At 36.4% G+C, this 12,825-nt stretch overlaps 1 protein-coding gene across 1 annotated transcript in view; it reads left to right on the top strand.

The window, feature by feature from the left end:
- Window positions 1-847: 847 nt before the first annotated feature.
- Window positions 848-12,825, top strand: part of Elavl2 (ELAV like RNA binding protein 2) — a 148,827-nt gene continuing 136,849 nt past the window's right edge. Inside the window, exon 1 of the mRNA XM_029476746.1 lies at window positions 848-869. The gene's annotated coding sequence lies outside the window, so the exon portion shown is untranslated. The remainder of the gene's footprint in view (window positions 870-12,825) is intronic.

Here is a 12,825-nt window from a genome sequence, read left to right as displayed (position 1 = left end):
GACAGACAGACAGACAGACAGACAGATACACACACACAGAGAGAGAGAGAGAGAGAGAGAGAGAGAGAGAGAGAGAGAGAGAGAGAGAGAGCGCAGGGGGCTTCTATCTCCAGGACAGACAGAATGATACATATTGTCATTAACAGTTTTGACCCACCCAGACCCCACCCTTCGGTTGCATCCATCACAGTCATTACAAAGGGGCCGCTCTGTCTCGCAGCTTGCCTGTTCCTGGGGCTCTCGGACTGGCTTAATGAGGTGCACCCAGCCGGGGCTATTGTGCAGCGCGACCGAGACGGGAGCGAGACTGCAAGGATCTTAGCAGCTGCTAGCAGCAGCCTGGGCTGCAGCAGCTACTAAGCCCAGACCTCAAGTGGATGGATGACTCTGGAAGTGTTTTTCTGAAGGAACCGGCCAGACTTTGGAAGACGGTGGCAGGGCTAGAGAACTTAGATGGGGCTTTCCTGTTGTGCACTTGAACTGGCTGGAGGCAAGTGCCTGTCGCTCGGGTAATCGCAGGGTGCTGGGGGCGGGGGTGGTGGTGCTGGCGGTTTAAAGCCAGTCTTCGGTCAAAAGGCGGCTAGGATCAATTTCCCCTCCAACCACTCAACTCTCCCTCTAACCTTTTGTTAGCTTGGCTCTCCCACCTCCCACCCCCCTCCTCCACCCTGGTGTGGTCTGAACCCTGCATCTTGCTCAGGGGTTTGATTGTGCATTTAAATGTAAGTCTAATTGGTGAATGCTCTCTCCTTTTTGTTGTGATTACTAGAGATACCTTAGTCCTGCCTTCCCAGTTCTGCGCCCAGCCAAAGCAGTTTTGAAAAATTAAGTGCAAAAAAAGCATGACAAAGCAATATGAGGTTGCTGTGGTAAGTGAACTTTTAAACCAAAAATTATAATTCTTCTGGTATGCTCTGTCTGTGGGTGGTGTAAAGGGATCCACACACAAAGGGTTGGGGGCTGGGAAAAGGGGGGTTACTAAACAGACAGACATAACCACTATTTCTGATTTGTTTATTTTTTTTCTCATTTTCTATCTTTGCAATTGTCAACAAACAAGTTCTGTGCTTTTTTGATACTATTAGGCTTGCAATGGCCTTGATTCATTTAAAGTGAGTGAGAGTTGACAGTCAGTAGGGGAGGGGACCCAGGGAACTAGGATATTGTCTGTTTTTAAAAGACCCTTGAAACTTAGAGTATCTGAGACATTCCAGATGATTCTAAAAGAGAAAAGAACAATGGGATCTTCAACAGCCCCTGAAGCTACCTCAACCCCCACCCCGGAGTGCACCCTCCTTTCTTCCCCAGGTAGCATCATTAGAGGCCACCATTCTTAGATTTTAAATGAGAACCAAATGCGGCATATAGGAAGTTGGGAACCTCAGAGGTAAGAGGAAGGCAGTTTTTTTACTCTCCTTGCCATAGTAGCTTTCCGGTTCCACTCCCATTAATGGGGGGGAAAAAACCAAAAAAACAAAAAAAAAACAGATCCCTTCTACATACTAGGTTGCTTTATCTGTTTTAAAAGTGGAAGTGTATTCTGGGAAACAATTCCTCAGTTCTACGTTTTGATCTCACTCATTTTCTGATAATGGCTAGCCAATACAGTGTTTGTAGTATGGCAAAGTTAACAATTCTAAGTTCGGTGAAGGGTTCAACTTCTGTTTTGGAGGAATATAAACTCTGGCTAGATCTTCTCGTATGGGAAAAAAATATAGCTCTCAGTAGTCTTGACTATTATTAATGTTGTTGTTGTTGTTATTTTGTGGAGCTAGTTGAGTTTGTTTGTTTGTTTGTTTTTTAACTTATCTAGGGCTTTTGCCATAGGAATTCCTATATTGGAATGGACCTACACACTGTTTGAGAAGGGAAAACCATATATATGAGTTTTCAAATCTGAATGATACCATAGAAACAAAGATGCCCCTTGAAAGGAATTTGTTCTTGTTTTGTTGAGTCTCTTAACTTTGATTTCTGTGTATACTGATATGATTATTTCTATGATTCTTAAGATCCATTCAAAAGTAGGTTTTTTCATTAATAATAAACAAAAAAATACCTTTAGAGTATATTGTGGTATCAATGAATGAATTTTTGCATAGGTCTTTAATAGCTATTTTTACAAATGACATTTTCACTATTTTACACAAAGTTGCAGTTACTTGGCAGTAACTCTCACAGCAAAGAGTTTCCTTCCAAAGTCAGCTTTCCAAGTATCAATGCTACTGTTTTCAGTTAGAGCTTTCAAACTCAGTAGCCAATGAAACTACTTCCTGTGTCAATAAAAAACTCAGTTCAGTAAATTATGTGGGGGGAAAACATCTCAGAAGTTTAGAATTCAGTATTATATGTTTGAAGTAGCAGGACCTCAATAGGGAAGTTTGCTTTTCTGTGGAGCTGGTATTGTACCATAGGTAGCCAACTAGTACTGTTCTTAAGAGCACAGTCAGCTAGTGGTGTTCTACAGACATAATTCATTTTAGCCCTTACTACTCCATTTCCTTAGCTATTTAACTATATGATTAATCTCAAACAGTATCTGCATTATCTGGGGAGTTTAAATAAATATATTGAACTGTATGTACACAATATTAAAGTAAGAATCTATTATTTTCTACTGTATAGTTAATTGTAATTAAATATGTCTCCTGTACATAGATAAAAATAGATTCCTTTGAGACTTTAATTTAGAAAAATACCCTCAATTAAAAGTCCTTTTAACCACATTCCGTTTCAAATCAGTCTCCAGCTTTACTGTGGCTTTCCATCTGCACATTGAAATTAATGTTTCAGTTAAAGACACAAAAAATACTATTTTAAAAATTTAGGTAAATTAAATAATTTCTGATATTTTCCCTCATTAATTCTGTAGTTCCCTGAAAATATTAAGGCTGCTAAATATACAAGGAAATTTTTTCATAGCAGAGTGTAATATTGTGTCTTTTTTCTAAAACACTAAAATAGTTAAATTACATACAAAATATATACATATATTTTAATAAAATATAATGTTCTTTTTAGGCATTATTAGCATATTATCTACATAGAGATCATACTCTGATATTTTTCTTCACCCTTGGTCTATGCAAATACATTTTAAAGTAGCAGAAACATTATCTCTAATAAGCAGAAACAATGCTCATAAGTAAAAAAAAATCCTTTTTTTTAGATTCGTTTATTTTATATATATGTGTATATATATACACATACACACACATATATATATATATACACATATGTGTATATATATACACACACACACATATATATATATTATATATATATGAGTGTTTTCCCTGCATGCACGGGTGTATGCTACATTCGTGACTTGTGACCACAGAGGTCAGAAGAGGGTGTTGGATCTCCTACAACTGGACGTATAAATGATATAAATCATTCTGTGGGTGCTAGGAACTGAACCTCAGTCCTCTGCAAGAGCCACAAGCACTCTTCACTGCAGAGCAGCAAGAAGAAAACTCTTAAAAGTCTGACAAATAGTCATTGCTTTTTAAAATATGGTTATTTACATGATTGTTTATATACTAAGAAGTAGCTAAGATGTAAGAAATAGTTATGGGGCAGGCAAAACAGACTACCTCATGGTATGTCAAGTACATAGAAGATTTGACTTATTTATTATATTGAGGGCATGAAATGTACCAATAATTAAGGAACCACAATAGAACTGATACAGGTAATGCTTTCAGTGTTACATTGCCAGGTATTGAACCTAAGAGTTCATGCATGCTAGGCAAGAGTCCTACCACTAAGCTGTTTTTCCAGCAACACCAACATTTTTCAAACATTTACTTTTATCATCTTATTTACTTGTGTGTGTATATGTACAGGCACATTCAAGAGAAAGACACAGTGTGCATGTGGATGGTGAAAGGATAGCATGTATCAATCAGTTCTTTCCTTTAGGCTCTGGGCTCAAACTCAGGTAGACAGGTTTGGCTGCAAGCACCTTTATCCACTGAGCCATATCTTAGACATTTATATTTTTTTAAGGTAAAAAAGTAATCCTTATTATTTTTTCTTTTTTTATTAGATGCTTTCTTCATTTACTTTTCAAATGTTATCCCCTTTCCTAGTTTCCCCTCGGAAAATCAGCCTATACCCTCCCCCTGCCCTGCTCCTTAGCCTACCCACTCCCACTTCCTGGCCCTGGCATTCCCCTATACTGGGGCATATAACCTTCACAGGACCCAGGGCCTCTCCTCCTATTCCTTATTATTTTATTACCATTAAAATACTCTGGGTAGCATGTTTATGTGGCCTCGACGCTTGCATATATAATGTCAGACAGGTCATTAAAAATATGAAAAGATTTTAATTAAAAGCTGTTATACTCTAAATTTAGGTCCAAAATGAAACAAATTGTGAATCAAACAGAAAAATATGAAATAGTCTACTAGACTTAAAAGATACTTAAATAAAAATGGCATAATCTCCAATAACTTTTGTAGTTTGTATGAGAAGAATATTTTTTGCAAAAAATATTTTTCAACAACATTCTTCAGTTGGCTTTAGATGCCAAAACTTGGTTTTATTGGTGGATTCTTCTCTGGGATATTAATTATGGAAAACTTGTATCCTCTGTCCACCATCAAAACAAGTCAAACCAAACCAAACCAAAGCATGAGAATATTAACTCATCTACAATGTCAAAATATTTTAAAATAAATTCCCAAAATTTCTTTTTAAATAAAAGGAAAATATAACTGAAAACTTAATTTTCCTTAAACTGAAACCGAAAACTAAATAAGGTATTTTGTTTTGCTAGCAACTTAGGATGTAATTTTTATTTTAAGACTTGAGAATTAAATTATGATCCTATATGATTTTATAAATAGTAGATCAATGATTATCTTTCCTCTGCCAGACTTCCTAAACTCAGCATTCACTTTGACATTGTTAGTCTCTACCTCAGCTATTCATTGACTTATCATCCCTTGTTTTATAAACTGTCATTATTTGGTGAACTAAGAGAACCATCAAAGCAGAAAATTGCATAAAATGTTAAAATTTTTCAAATGAAACCCTAGTTAATAGTTCCTTTTTAAACAGTAAAAGATGATAAATTTTAGCACAACATGCTGGATTTCAAACCAGCCTGAGCTACAACTGTGTATGTTTGACTCTGTCTCAGTGCACCCCAGGGTCCTCAGTGATGAACAGAGGCTTGAATATGTATAATATTTAGAATTCCGTTCTATTGGCCCTGGAACATATATCTTGAAAGACTGGTCAAATTTTAGCCCCCAAAATTAAATTTGGTTGTTTGTGAATAGATAACAAACAAACAAACAAACAAACAAACAAAAACAGTGAAACAACAAAAACAAAAACCCCACAAAGGCAAAACCACAAGAAAATAAAAACAAAACCCTCAATAAATTTTTTTCTGTTTTAAATGTTAAAATGTTTTCATGAGTTTTCTATCATATCCATAATTTGGAAATTTGTATATGTACTAAAATAAAAACTCCATAACTAGGCATATTTTCTGTCTATCATATTCATCAAAATTAAAAAAATCTATCCCTATAAATAATAAATACCTATAGTTGTGCATATAAAAGGCTGTGGTTATAGGAATATATTATAAAAGAGAAAAATTAAGTTATTAAAGCTTTTTTCAACTTTAAACATAAGGGGAAAATAGGTATCATGAAAATTAGTTTTATTAAATAATAAGACCATTTACTGTACTTAGTACTAATGAAAGACTGAGACTGTTTTAGAGCAAGTCTATGGGACATCTTTTTATTAATCTCTCCTTTACTGCATTCTCATAACTTCATCCAAAGTTATAATGCCCTGAAATCAAGAGTGGGAAAAATATTCAATATCTTTAAAGTTAGGAGAAGAAAAGCCAGAAGCACCTTACTTAAAGTCCTCCCTTAGGTCCTTCAGTCCTGCACTTCAGTTATCGCTATAAGTTCTTTGAAGAGGAAGCCATTACACATTGTCTTAGATGAGTTACATGTTGTGGATTTTCAATACCTCTGAGACTATGAATGTTCTACCAGGAACTCATGAAATAATGCAAACTAGATACCACCACTCTTGAAGACCACTGTGAAGGCTTGTAAAGGAAGCAGCAGTGGTGTGCATGCCTTGAGATAGAGATTATATAGTTAATATGACTGGAGATCATTTCCATTAAGAAGAAAGAATCTAGTTTTTTTAATGTTTCCAGAAAAAGTCATTTAAAGGACTGATTAATATTATAAATGTTTAATACAATCTTAAAAATTAACGTTATCCTTTGGTAAAGATAATGAGAGCTAAGATTGCTGTAGACATTTAGGCTTGCATTACGAACACCTCAGGGCTTAATCTATCAGCACTGACCCTGATTTTGTGGCATTGATTTTTTTTTCTTTTGTTGTATATGTTGAGGCCTCATTGGAGGCCACTGTATCTGAGAATACAAATGAATGAAAGACTTAGCTCTACAAAAATCAAGGCATGTTGTCTAGTTATGGGCAATGCTACAGCCTCCATGGGACTGTCCCATTGGAAAATGGGGCCATGTGGTCAAGCAGTGGGCATTCCATCTCTAAGGTATACATGTGACCTAATGTTTATATGCAATGAGGCCAACAACATCAGAAGTTAGGTACTAATTTCCTTTCGGGAGTTAGAGGGTGGTCCCACGAGTATACCTATACTTTATTACCTAGGCATTTCTGGAGGCATCTCAGTTTTGCACATGGACTTTGTGTTTTCTTTCCACTAAAAAATGTAGACTAATGGATTTTCAAATGATATTCAGAAAGACAGAAGTATACATTTCTCTTGCTGTTACATAGTTATGCACATATGAGGGAGAGCAAGCTTCCTGCATCGGATGTTGACTGTTCCAAGATTCATTAGTGTAATTCCTCAGACACACTGCCTTTGACAAATGTGCACAGCCAGGAAAGCCTTTAATATATTGATTATGTTAGTGTTTTGTTGCTGGTGGCATAATGGATTCAGCAAAGCTCCATTTTTATTCTTCTATGCTCAAGCAAAAAAAAAAAATAGATCTTGCAAACTGTACAAGAGACTCACAAGCGAAAGTAATTAAATAACGGAAGTGCTGAGGGAGATTGTCTGTGAACAGGGCTCTGTAACAGGGGATGTAATAAAGAGGGTATGTGAGAGCGATTGATCTAAAACAAATGCTTTAAACCAGTTTCGGTTTCTTTGTATTGTTGCATATCTACCTGATGAAAAGGAGGTGATGCTAATGTGAAAGTTACCTTCCTTGGGATTAATTTTCACTGTTGGTCAAGTTCAAACTATCCTGCTTCTTTCTGAAGCTCGCAGATGTGTGTAGCTTTATACTGTGGAAACTCAGACTTTATAACATCTCACAGTTGCTCTCTGAGACTCTCCTAACACATTGTAGCCCTTCCTTCTGGGATTCTCTCCTGGCAACCATTTTTTTTTAAAAATGTATTTCCCTGTGTTCCTTTTTAGGAAACCCCTCTCATCATTGTTACATGTATTATTTTATAGGAAGGAAGTATGTAAAATACTCTTGCCTCTCATCATTGTTACATGTATTATTTTATAGGAAGGAAGTATGGAAAAATACTCTCAAACTCATTTTACTTGTGAGCTTGAATAGCATTCAGAGTAGACCGATTTCCCCAGAATTTTGTAGGCTTGCCCAATCCAGCTGTATATTTTATATGCTAATGTAAATTCTATTTTTGTTCCCCTTGGGGGTTTAAGTGATTATAATTGTTGCTCTTCAAAAGCCAAACAGATGATGATTGCTGCTTCAGGAGTGTACCAAAAGAAACTGGCTTTCATTAAACCTGCTCATCCACTTCATAATTATCTCCATTTTATCTAGCTAAGAAGCAGGAAAAAAATGGCAAGTACAGTTCATTGAAGCCAGTTCAGTTATTTAAACATCGCTTTATTGAACTAGCAGGAGGTGTTAAAAGTAGGGGGAATGTTTTCGTTCTAACGCTGATATGTAGCCAGTGGCTCAACTCAAGAGTTAGTTAAGCACCAAATGCCAGAGGCCACAGAGAGTGAGAGGAGTCCTCTAGTGGATACATGAAAGAGTACTGCAACGACAGCTTTTCTGAAATAATCTTTCACTTGCTCATCTCCGAATATGTTCAAAATGAAGCTATCTATTTACTACCCTGTAAAAAAGGGTCCTAAAATTCATTCTAAGAAATAGGAAAATATCCTATATGATGTGTAAAAAAGCCAAATTGACAGAATCTAAGAGGATGACAAGTCTTGAGTCTGACATCAAGAATCTTGCACAGAATTCTTATGATTCCAGATCTGATAATAGGCTAGAAAAGGCTGTCATCCAGGGAGGGCAGTCCCCTCAGTAGGGAGGCACAGTGGCTATAAGTTATCTGCTCTCCAGACCTAGGGTGGCCTAGGGGTTGGGTTGCACTGGATAACGTTTCTAACCACACTTGGCTGGTGTCCATAGAGCTGTACAAAGCATCCATCTATCTGTGAGAAAACAACTCATTGCTGGTAACACAGAAACTATTTCATTTCATATGTAGGAACTGGAATATGGGCCCATCAGCCCCTCTCATCTACAACTTAATCAGCATCTCCTTGATCTACAATGGCTTGTCAATGCATGATGCTAAATTATTTCTAGACTGCAGAGTCATTCTTAAAGCCTGAAGGTAGATTGCCCTCAGGGAATGAATATTTTCACAGTGAGCTCCTAGGCAATCTATGCAATTTGAATTCTTAAATCCAGGGATAGTATATCAATGGCTTGTTCCTTGCAAATTTTGAATTAAAAACTGTTTGGGAATGTGACTGCCATGGAATTTTCCTGAATTCCTACGTGTAGGTGTAGGTCTGCTTTAAAAGGCTTGAATCTGAGAATGCTCCAGCGGTCCCCAAACCAGCCCTGACAGCAATGGAAGGTCTCCTCGCTTCCTTCCTGCCTTGCCTCTGACCTGTAGGGTCTGAGTATCCTTCATTACCCTTACCACCTTTGTTAACATTGTTAAAGTTCAAAATCTACTAGGGAAATATTTCCGTTTCTTCTAAGGTGACAGGCAAGTTGCTAATACATTTTAAACGACTGAAAAAAGTGTTAAGGATAGTCTTGCTGTGTTTAATAAAAAGTCACTGTAAGTCAAAAGTTACTGATAGAAAATTCATGTCAGGCTAGCATACTGTGTGTGTGTGTGTGTGTGTGTGTGTGTGTGTGTGTGTTTCTTCATTGGTTGCTTTTCTTAACTGAAAGGCACCTTTACTCTGCATCCAGAAGACCACTTACTTATCTTGAGGTAAAACAGTGATAAATGAACTAAATAAACTAACTGAACAGAAAAATATGACTCTGAAAAAAAATAATTTGGTAGTGTTGACTCATCTGCTTATGTTTATTAAATTAAAGTAAAGCTACAAACATAGCTGACACTAAAATATTATCTTTGCCAGGAATGATTCTGTAATTTCCTGGGGTTATCTCTCATATCTGTTCACTTTACTAGCAGGAAATAGTATGATTGCTTATTTCATACAGTCATATGATATAAATAAGACCTTAATATATACCAACTAAATATCTTCCAGCATTGTTAATAGCGTCAGAGAGTGAGCAGAGCCAAAATTGTTCAAGCAACAGTTTACAGTCTCTGTAATAAGGGACCAAGGAGTTGAAATCTGTATTGATTTTTTAAAATTCTGTGTTTTTTCCCCTCTGAACCAATGTTTAATCAGATTTTTATGAAGTTTTTTTCCTCTCCTCTCTCCTCTCCTCTCTCCTCTCTTCTCCTCTCTTCTTTTCTCTTCTCTTCTGTCTTCTCCTCTGCTCCCATCTCCTATCTCCTCTCCTGTTCTCTCCACTCCCCACCTCTCCCTTCCCCTCCCCTCTCATTTCATATCTCTCCCTGTCTCTCTATCCCTTCCTTCCTTCCTTCCTTCCTTCCTTCCTTCCTTCCTTCCTTCCTTCCTTCCTTCCTTCCTTCTTTCTTTCTCTTTAAATAAGCAGGTGTGCTTAGAACTCACTCACAATTACTCAGTATAGTCTCCTAGCATCAAGATCAGGAAAAAGAAAAAAAAAAACCCTCCTCAGGTAGCAAGAGGCATAGATGCACAGACCTGGGAGGTGCCTTGTTAGGCACTTTCATAAAACTAAGACTTTTTTCCCCTTCCCTTCCCTTCCCTTCCCTTCCCTTCCCTTCCCTTCCCTCCTTCCTTTATTTATTGAGACAGAGTTTCTCCATGTACCCCTGGCTATCCTGGAACTTGCTCCATCGACTAGTCTGTCCCCCAACTCAGAGATCTACTTGCTTCTGCCTCCCAAGTGCTGGGATTAAAGGCATGTGCCACCATATCTAGCAAGGGAACAAGGACTTTTTTCATTTGGTATGTTCACTGCATGTCTAAAACAGTGACTCTTATTTTCAGTACCCATTTTACTAATGAACTAAGCTGAGGCTTAGAACGTTTAGGTAACTCGGGTCATAAAGCAAGAACTTGGGAAATGCAGGACCAGGATTCAGGTCTGCTTGAGCACTTAATCGCCACAACCCTGAACTTGAAAAGTCCATTTAATATACAGATGGAAAATGCATCCTTCTGTTTTATAGCTGCAATTTCACACCCAGAAGCTTCAATTTTGGTGCGTTGATTATCCTAAAAATATCCAGATCCTATAGGATTGCCTTGTTTTATAGCCTTAGAAGAAAACCACTGTATTCATGTGAAAGATGGCCAGGTCTAATAGGTAAAAGATGCCTTAAAATTATACTCAAAGTGTTTTGCTTTTTTTGTATAAAGGTCACTTCTTATCTCAGCTCTTAATTCACAAATTCGAGAACCTGCTGTAATTTCACTGTGGACTTTACTCAGATAGGAGGCAAGGCTGGAAGTGGGTGAGCTTTCTTCCAGGTCAATTCCTCATTAAAATATTAACAATTCTCTAACAATCATTTCGATGCAGTTTCCAGAGTGGACTGCACAGCATTAGGATCTTCCTACTTTATTTTCTGATTTTGGGATGACACCAGTATTTTAAAGAGTGATGACTCATGTCTAGGACTGAAATTTGTTTTTCATGAGTTTATACATTTTTTTCCCCTTGAATTGCACCAAAAATGGTTTTTTAATTGGCTTTAACTCATGCCCAATAAATTGGATGAGAATTGATTGCTGCAGTCCTGTTTGGTTGAAAATTATTCAAGTCTGTGCTTTACGAAATGAGTGTATGAATGAAGGCCAGGCCAGGGCACTTCCCATCTTCTGTTATGACAAACACCATTTAAAAAAGACTTATAATTTATATTTTAAAATTAATATAGATGTAGTTTATAAAACTTAGTACAGTAACAGAGCACCTTAGAGTATATCATGTTACAAAAATTGTTTTTGCTAATTAGGAATTGTTTCTTGATATTATTTTCCCCAGGCTGAACAATATTAGTTGACCTTCCTTAAAGATGCTTTTGTGGCTTTTGTTCAGAACCCTCCCATGGTTTTAGAATACTTCTAAATAGTGCAATGAAATAAGAGATAAAGCAGAGATTGTGTCAGAGATACTGCGTCATCCCACAGAGACAGGCTGTGAGCCACTTTTTCTTTCTTTGAAGAGTGATTTTAAAGACAAAAAAAATTTAAACAGTATGAAAATTGAATTAACTTAGGTGACTGTTTAGGGCATTGAAATAGCAATTCTCTAAATGGTACCTGTCAGCAAGCCAGTCTCTGTTCAATCTCATAATTATTTAGGGTAATATGATTTTCATTTACTTATACGCTATAGAAAAATAAGCAAGTCATTCTATGGATTTTTTTCTGGTCGGTAAAGGTTTGTTTTATAATATTATGTACCTATGGTAGGAAAGTGTATAATGGATAGAAAAAATGATTAATTAATGAGAAAAGATATTTACCTTGGTCATAATTTAGATAGACAGTAAGTGAAGGAAATCTGTTTTCTTCCTCCAGTTAGTGCCGGTAAATTCTAACTGGGCAGGATAATTATACGTGATATAGTCTGCAGAAAACTAGGAGAACACTTTCATATACTGTGGTTATATTTCTCTGTCATATTTGTTTCTCATCTGCATTAGATTGAAACATTGTTTTTGGCAATAAATGTTATTTGAAGTATAAAGCTCAGAGCTGCAGGTTTGATGTCTCTCAGAATCAAAGTCCTAAAGGACTTTACTGTACCTTACCACTTCTTATATAGCAGCTGCCCCCACCTGGTGGCTTTAAGGGCAGGCGCTTGAGAAGGTGACTTTTTTATTTTTTTCCTGTCAAAATCCCAAGCTATTTGTTTGTCTGCTCTGTAAAAGATAATGCCTACTTAGAATTTTTCCCAGCACGACAATTCAGAAAATATAATGAAAGAATTAACCATAAATCTAGTACCACTTGTTCAAATTAGCTCCTTTTTAAATATTATACTATATAAAATGTAATAAGGTTAGTATTTCAAAAAATCCTCATATATAATTAAGCAATAGATATATACCATCCTTTCAATGGCTTTATAAGTTAGGGAGAAGACTCTTTAAAATTAAAACAAACAAAACCAAACAAAAACCCTAAGCATTCCTTAGATTTCAAAACAATATTACCTAAGGTTCAGAACATCTTAGGACAGCTTATAGTTTTAAAAATTCTAGTAATTTCTCTGACTCACTTTTAAAAAGCAGTTATCAATTTTGTTTCTTTCCATTTGTCAGCAATCAACAAATTGTCATGAATCTAAGACATATGAGTATAATTACTTTTGGTATAAAATAGCTTTTGTCTGTTCATGTTAATTAAACATTACCTACTCCTTATATAATTTGCTCTCTTTCAAGT

This window comes from Mus caroli, chromosome 4 (genome assembly GCF_900094665.2).
Source record: "Mus caroli chromosome 4, CAROLI_EIJ_v1.1, whole genome shotgun sequence".
NCBI classification, from domain to species: Eukaryota; Metazoa; Chordata; class Mammalia; order Rodentia; family Muridae; genus Mus; species Mus caroli.
Note: the sequence above shows the minus strand (reverse complement) of the source record. Positions and strands in the feature narration are given on the sequence as shown.